The sequence below is a fragment of the Pygoscelis adeliae genome, unplaced genomic scaffold (assembly GCF_000699105.1).
Source record: "Pygoscelis adeliae isolate BGI_AS28 unplaced genomic scaffold, ASM69910v1 Scaffold312, whole genome shotgun sequence".
NCBI classification, from domain to species: domain Eukaryota; kingdom Metazoa; phylum Chordata; class Aves; order Sphenisciformes; family Spheniscidae; genus Pygoscelis; species Pygoscelis adeliae.
The window spans coordinates 2,147,691-2,154,041 of record NW_008824234.1 but is presented as its reverse complement, the minus strand read 5'-3'; the positions used below and the strand labels follow the sequence as shown (position 1 = coordinate 2,154,041).

Genomic DNA, 6,351 nt, shown 5'->3' with positions numbered 1-6,351 from the left:
TGTAGCGAGGTGGGTGTTGGTCTCTTCTCCCAAGTCACTGGCAAAAGGACAAGAGGAAATGGCCTCAAGTTGCGCCAGGGGAGGTTTAGATTGGACGTGAGGAAAAATTTCTTTACTGAAAGAGTGGTTAAACATTGGACCAGGCTGCCCAGGGAAGTAGTTGAGTCACCATCCCTGGAAGTATTTAAAAGATGTGTAGATGAGGCACTTAGGGAGATGAGGCGCTTAGAGAGATGGTTTAGTGGGCATGGTGGTGTTGGGTTGACGGTTGAACTCGATGATCTTGGAGGTCTCTTCCAACCTTAATGATTCTATGATTCTACAATCCGTCTTCACCATATCTCCCAGCTCCACTAATACTTGATCCTGAGCTCAAGTCTGTGTCTAACCCAACGCTCTTGGTACCTTATCAATACTTCTGTCCTGCATTCCCATTGACTACTGCCACCCCTCTTCAAAGGGTACAACCTGAGACATCTAAACAAGTACAGGGGGCTGGGCATGCTACTGCAGCAGATGTACATACAACAAATATCCTCCGAGAAACCACTTCTGTAATGGACTTTTGAGAACTTATGAAATACTTTTATAAGATAGCCTTGCCATATTGCTAATTTGGATTTCTAACAGACATCCAAAAGTTTTTTTACTGAGCATTCAGTATCATTTTCGCTTGGGAGAACATTATGTGTGTTACCTCATTATTGTATGCTCTGTTATTCAGTGTAGTTTACACAAGGCTTTTTCAGATCTAGCATTCTCAGATGTTGGCATTCAAATAGAAAGGAAATTGTCCAAGACACTGCAGTATCAGTATGGAAAATGTATTTTCAAGGAAATTTGCATTTGAAATTTTTTTAGTATAAGGAGATGAAAAATAAAGGAGATGCTTTATATAGTACTATCAACATGATCCTTTCCTTTTTATTTTTTGTTTTCCAATAAACATGAATGAAATGTCAGTCCCAGATATTCATGACATTAACATTAACATACTCTCTTGAGTGTAACATACCCGTATTGATTTGACCAATAAATTAACCACGGAAGATAATTTAAGAGCTTCAAGAGAAGTAGTATCTCACGCTAGATGCCTCCTCTTGCTTCTCATCTTTGTCCTAGCCCACTGACCGTGAAGAGAGGGGGATACAAGCCCTTGCATCAGCAGACTTGTACAAAGCCACTGTAATACAAGGACCTTTAGGACTGTCAGCAGACAACTACCTCAGCAGAGAACAGCAGCATGCAGCAGCTGTAATAGTTTCTGTACAATTCTTCCCTATCCCCCATAGTGCTCAGCAAACTCTAAGACCAGAGAGAGAGAGAGAGAGAGAGAGAATAACTGGCACTTTCTTGTATGTCAGGAATAACCAGCTTCCTATCACCCACCTCATACAGGTAGTACAAGTTTAAAACTTAAGATCCTTAAAAATTTTAATTAAAAGACAAGTAAGGAGTACAGACAGTCAGCAGATAGGCAGAAGAGTGCAGTAAGCCCAGCATTAAAACTCAACCTGATAAATTGCAGTGTATGAATTCCTTTGCCTGAATTATTCTCTGCAAGAGAGGAGGGGATATTGTTGCATTCCTGATTCTCATATTGACCTGTAGTTTGTCATTAGGCCATGTATTTTGTTTCTATATAGACTGTGAATTGGCCAAAATCCAACCCTTGGTTGCTAATACAGTGGATTTGAGTCCCACAAAGTTACGTATAGGATCCTAATTCATTGCTAGACCCAAGGTTGTCATCAGCAAACACTAGAACAAACATTGTTCTGGGCCCAGAGTATAAGATGAGTTTCTACAATGCCTAACATTTTCAGTTAATGGTAGCGATTAATCACTGGCAAAGTCAATCCCTGCTCACACACACAAGAAAATAGCTTACTTCTGCTACCAGTTATTCTTAGTTCAGGAAGTAAAGATTTGTATTGTGCATTTTAAGTTTCTCTTTTCTAAACATAATGCTGTCTCTTGCCAGGAACCTGCTCTCTGAATTGTTCAAGGTAACAAAAAATCCATTTCAACGTATTGCCCAACAGTGCTTATGAACAGTCAAACAAACACTGGGAAGATTAGATGCATCCAAACCAATGAATTTACTGCTACTATTCAAAGTCTATGCTAAAATCTTTTCTGGTAAAACAAAAGGGGGAATGCAAGGGGAAATTACACAAAAACTGACACTTGATGTCTAAGTGATGAACAGAGAATGAGAAGGGTGAACTACTGTCGCTCATCACTCCATTTAGCCATCTTTAAGAAAGATGCTGTGAGGGCAGATTGAGCAGCCTAAGGAGACTGGTAGACTCAAAAGACTGAATCTCACTGTCGGAGCTACCACCCTGCCACCTCTGTGCACACTGGAGGGCGCACAGGAGTGAGCTGGGGCTGGGACAGCCCTGACCAGGTGGGCAAAAACTCAAAAGACTGAATCTCACTGTCGGAGCTACCACCCTGCCACCTCTGTGCACACTGGAGGCGCACAAGGAGTGAGCTGGGGCTGGGACAGCCTGACCAGGCTGGGCAAGAACCAGATACCACCACCATGGGAAACACATGAGACTGCCACCTTCTCTGCCTTTGGTTAGATCAGGAACACCTGGGAAGCGGCATCTATATTCCTGCTCTCCGGGTCTGTTACCTTCTGCCACTTCACTGTCTCGTGTCCAGCGATATTCTCCTCACAAACACAAGACCTTTAATAAAACCACTGTGAGCCTGTCCTCAAAATGGTAAACTAGAAGCCCTTTGTCAGGTCACTGAGGTCTCCTCTGAGGACAGTCTAAATGCCCACACTCATCCCATGGGGAGAAATACGCTTTTGTTTAGGGTGAAAGTCCTCTCATAGAAAGGTAGTTCCTCTGCTGCTTTTTTGAGCCCTTATTTAGAAGTCTTGGCACTTCTTATTTAGAAGTCTTGGCACTGAAAAATATGAAGTTACAGCGAGCAGAAAAAGCCTAAAAGCTAAGTTGTTACAACAATCCATGTACACTTTCTCCACCCGTGCCCTTAACACAGCTGAGGGTATGGCTTATCTCACTGACTGAAGCTGAACTAACATCTTGCTGCTGACCAGAGCAAGAGGCCCCGACCTTCTGCTCCTGTCACCCTCTCAGTAAATCTGGTTTTGACAGTCATCCGATCCCACGGTGAACAGACTGAAACTATATAAAAGCAGGAAAGTACACAGGTGATTCCCCCCCATCAGTGGGTTAAATCAGCTTACCCTGAAATCAGTGGCAAGCAGGCAGGGGGAGAGGTTCATGCAGGGAAGGCACAAGAAGTCCCCCCTTTCTGCAGCAGCGAGCCCATAGCTGGGCTGGCCGCACTGCAAGCGTGCCCTTGATGATAATTGCAAAGCTGCCTCCCCAGTGTGTTTTATAACAAAGGGCACGTCTTCACATCTAAGGCCATACTCACACCTCTTCTCTTGTTTGTTTGCCTATTTTCCATTCTTTCTGCCCTAGTTTTTTGGTTTGAGTGCTCACACACATGCATAGCCTTTCAACATATGCCTTCAGCTTACAATTGTAATGAAAAATTATAATAATATAATAATAATAATCTGGCTTTACTAGGCATCCAGCTAACTTCCTATCACATCTACGTATCACTGTGAAAAAGGACATTTAATTCCGCTTCCATTTAGCTCAACTAGAAGATGATTAAACCCGTAACTTTAAACCAGACCCACGATTGCATACACATCAAGTGGGCAGTGGGTGGTAGCCATTAACACTACCAACAGTAACAGGGATTTCTTTTTCTGGCAGCATTTCTGAAAGTCTTGTCTTGTGGCCTAATTTTTAAATTAGGATTTTCAATAGTTCCTTGTAAAAGCAGTTTCAGGAAGAATTCTTTTGATATTACACATACACGCCTGATCCTCTTCTTCCTTACAACGGTTATTTGCTACATTAGTTTCACTATCTTCAGAGGACTTGGTTCTAACTACATTAATTTAAGTAAGTTCAAAAGTAGGCCACGGAAACAAAATGAAGTATGGGCGAACTGCAAAAACTCTTCAATAGTCTCATTTAATTTGACATATAAAATAAATATGGATTTTATTCAGCGGTGTATTGTCATCTTTAAAAGACTGCTAATCCTAGAAGTCATTTTATTGAGTCTTTAGTTGGTGATTTTTAAGCAGTAATTTATTTCAATTAAATGACAGCATCTTTTAATCTCAAGGAAGTGACTTGGCAGACAAGCAATTCTGTCTTTGGAGCTTTCATACATTTATTCATCTGCCTAAATTTCTGAAGACTTTGGAGTTCAGTTGAAGTTTCATCTTGAATTAATGGTTTGGGGAAAGCAATCTGTTTTGCTACAGCACATAAGAAATGAAACAAGGTTAATGTTAGGGGGGAGCAAGGGTAATGTGATAACTTCAGGCCTGAAAAAAGCAGATGCAAACCCACTGCAATCATTGGCCGGCGCACCTCCATGTGCCAGAGTTAAAATTAGCCCACAACAGCTATGATTTTTATGTCAATAAAACCATAGCTTTCCCTGAAAACAATACATATATCATACAAAACTGTTAGAGTCTTTCAAGCAAGCAAAGGTGTTAAACACTGCTGATACAGTTAAGAAGTACCTCTGTGCCTGGGAGATAATGTTTAACGTCACTTAGTCGTAAAATCAGGGAAAATAATCAAACCCACTAGTAGGCACCAGACCTTGGCATCCACAGCGATCTGACCATTCCTAACAGGGCTTGAGAACACGCAAAGCTCTATTCACTTACACCAGGCTGCCGTGAATGGCTGTGCCCTGCTATAATACTCCATTTTTGAAATCTTTTTGCCTGCATATCACCAGAAAAACAACAACAACAACAACAACGCCTGAAGCTTTCTGATAATACATTTTTTCCCCATTCTATTTTTCAATTTGGAAAGAACCCTAATAGCTCTGTTTTCTATAAATGGATGTTTTCATTTGGCAGAGAAGCAGCCCTTAGACACCAGGGCACTCTTTTTTTGTTCTGATGAAAATTGTTCTGCTGGAGTGCATCAGGAACCGTTGAAATCTCCTTACAGAGTTTATCACAGTTGCTTTCTTCAGCCAGCAATGAAAATAAGTTATAAGTTAAAAAACTAAGCCTCAGTTTCACATTATTAGACCACATTGCTGGAATTACAAAAATTCCACACAGAAACCAAATTCCTGGCCTTATTAAAATATTCTTTTCGAATGTTATACCTACAGATTATTGGTCCAAACTAAGTTGTTGCTGTGTTACCTCACCATCTCCCAAGAACATAGTTGGAAGTACAAATAAATGGATTTTAAAATGCACAACAGTAACATCTATGAAATTCTTTAGTGTGCCATAAGATAAAAGCATTTAACAAGGCTCTCTGACCACATGTCTTGCGCTCAGTCCACACATATACCTCCATACTACTTAGACTAACAGTCCAGTTTCCATTCTGATCCACACATCTGTCACAAAAAAAGGAATTAAGCCAATCTACTGTGACTATTTCTCCTCCTGGAATCTGGGATTTATGTCCGAGGTATGTGCAAAGCTGAGCAGTGCACAACGCTGAAATCCTGAAAAGTGTCAGGTTCATTACATAAAGAAATTAGAGTAGCAAGAAATAGGACTGAAATTGCATGATACCTTGATGTTAGGATTTACAGATAAGCTATTTTAATCATGAAAAGAACCTGGTACCATATTAGTAGGAACCCTTGCTACACCTAAATAAGCAGTGGGAAATGATCTAGGGGAAAACTATTTTTAAACTCAAGGTCCCACCAGTAGGCAGTCCTAAGATATTTTACATTAGAAGAGAGGCCATGGCACTGTGACACAAAGGAAGAAAAAAAAAAAAACCAACAACAAAATAAACAAAACAAAACAAAAAAAACAGTCATCACCTTGAGAAACTGCTATGGAGTCTGAAAGCTAGGCAGATCTACACCTTTTTGCTAGCAGCAAGAAGCTGTAGTAAAAAGAGGTGCAAAACCTCCTGCAAACAGGATGAAAAAGAGTTAGAATAGCCATTGGGATTCTCACTTTATGCATGCATATCGAGCTGAATTAGAAACTCCAGTGCTGAATAATGAAAATAAACATTATGATGGCTTCAACAGTCTTAGTAAAATAACTATGCTTTATTTAGACAGTGTGTTTGTAAAACCCAAGAGCTTTAACCTCTAGAGTAACAGTCCTAAATATTGTAGCCTGGTATTTTAAAAAAAAAAAAAAAGTATCATTTACTTCTCTTGTTCTAGTTAGAAAAATGCCTACTTCTTGAGTAGCTCAGGAGATAAATATTTTTTTCTTGACCATTAACTTATCTTCAGAATTTAAGCTTTAAACCTTCT

The 6,351-nt window shown here is 40.2% G+C and overlaps 1 protein-coding gene across 1 annotated transcript in view; it reads right to left on the bottom strand.

Moving 5' to 3' along the window:
* GABBR2 (gamma-aminobutyric acid (GABA) B receptor, 2) overlaps positions 1 to 6,351 on the bottom strand; it is a 486,323-nt gene that overhangs the window by 429,505 nt on the left and 50,467 nt on the right. The window lies entirely within an intron of this gene.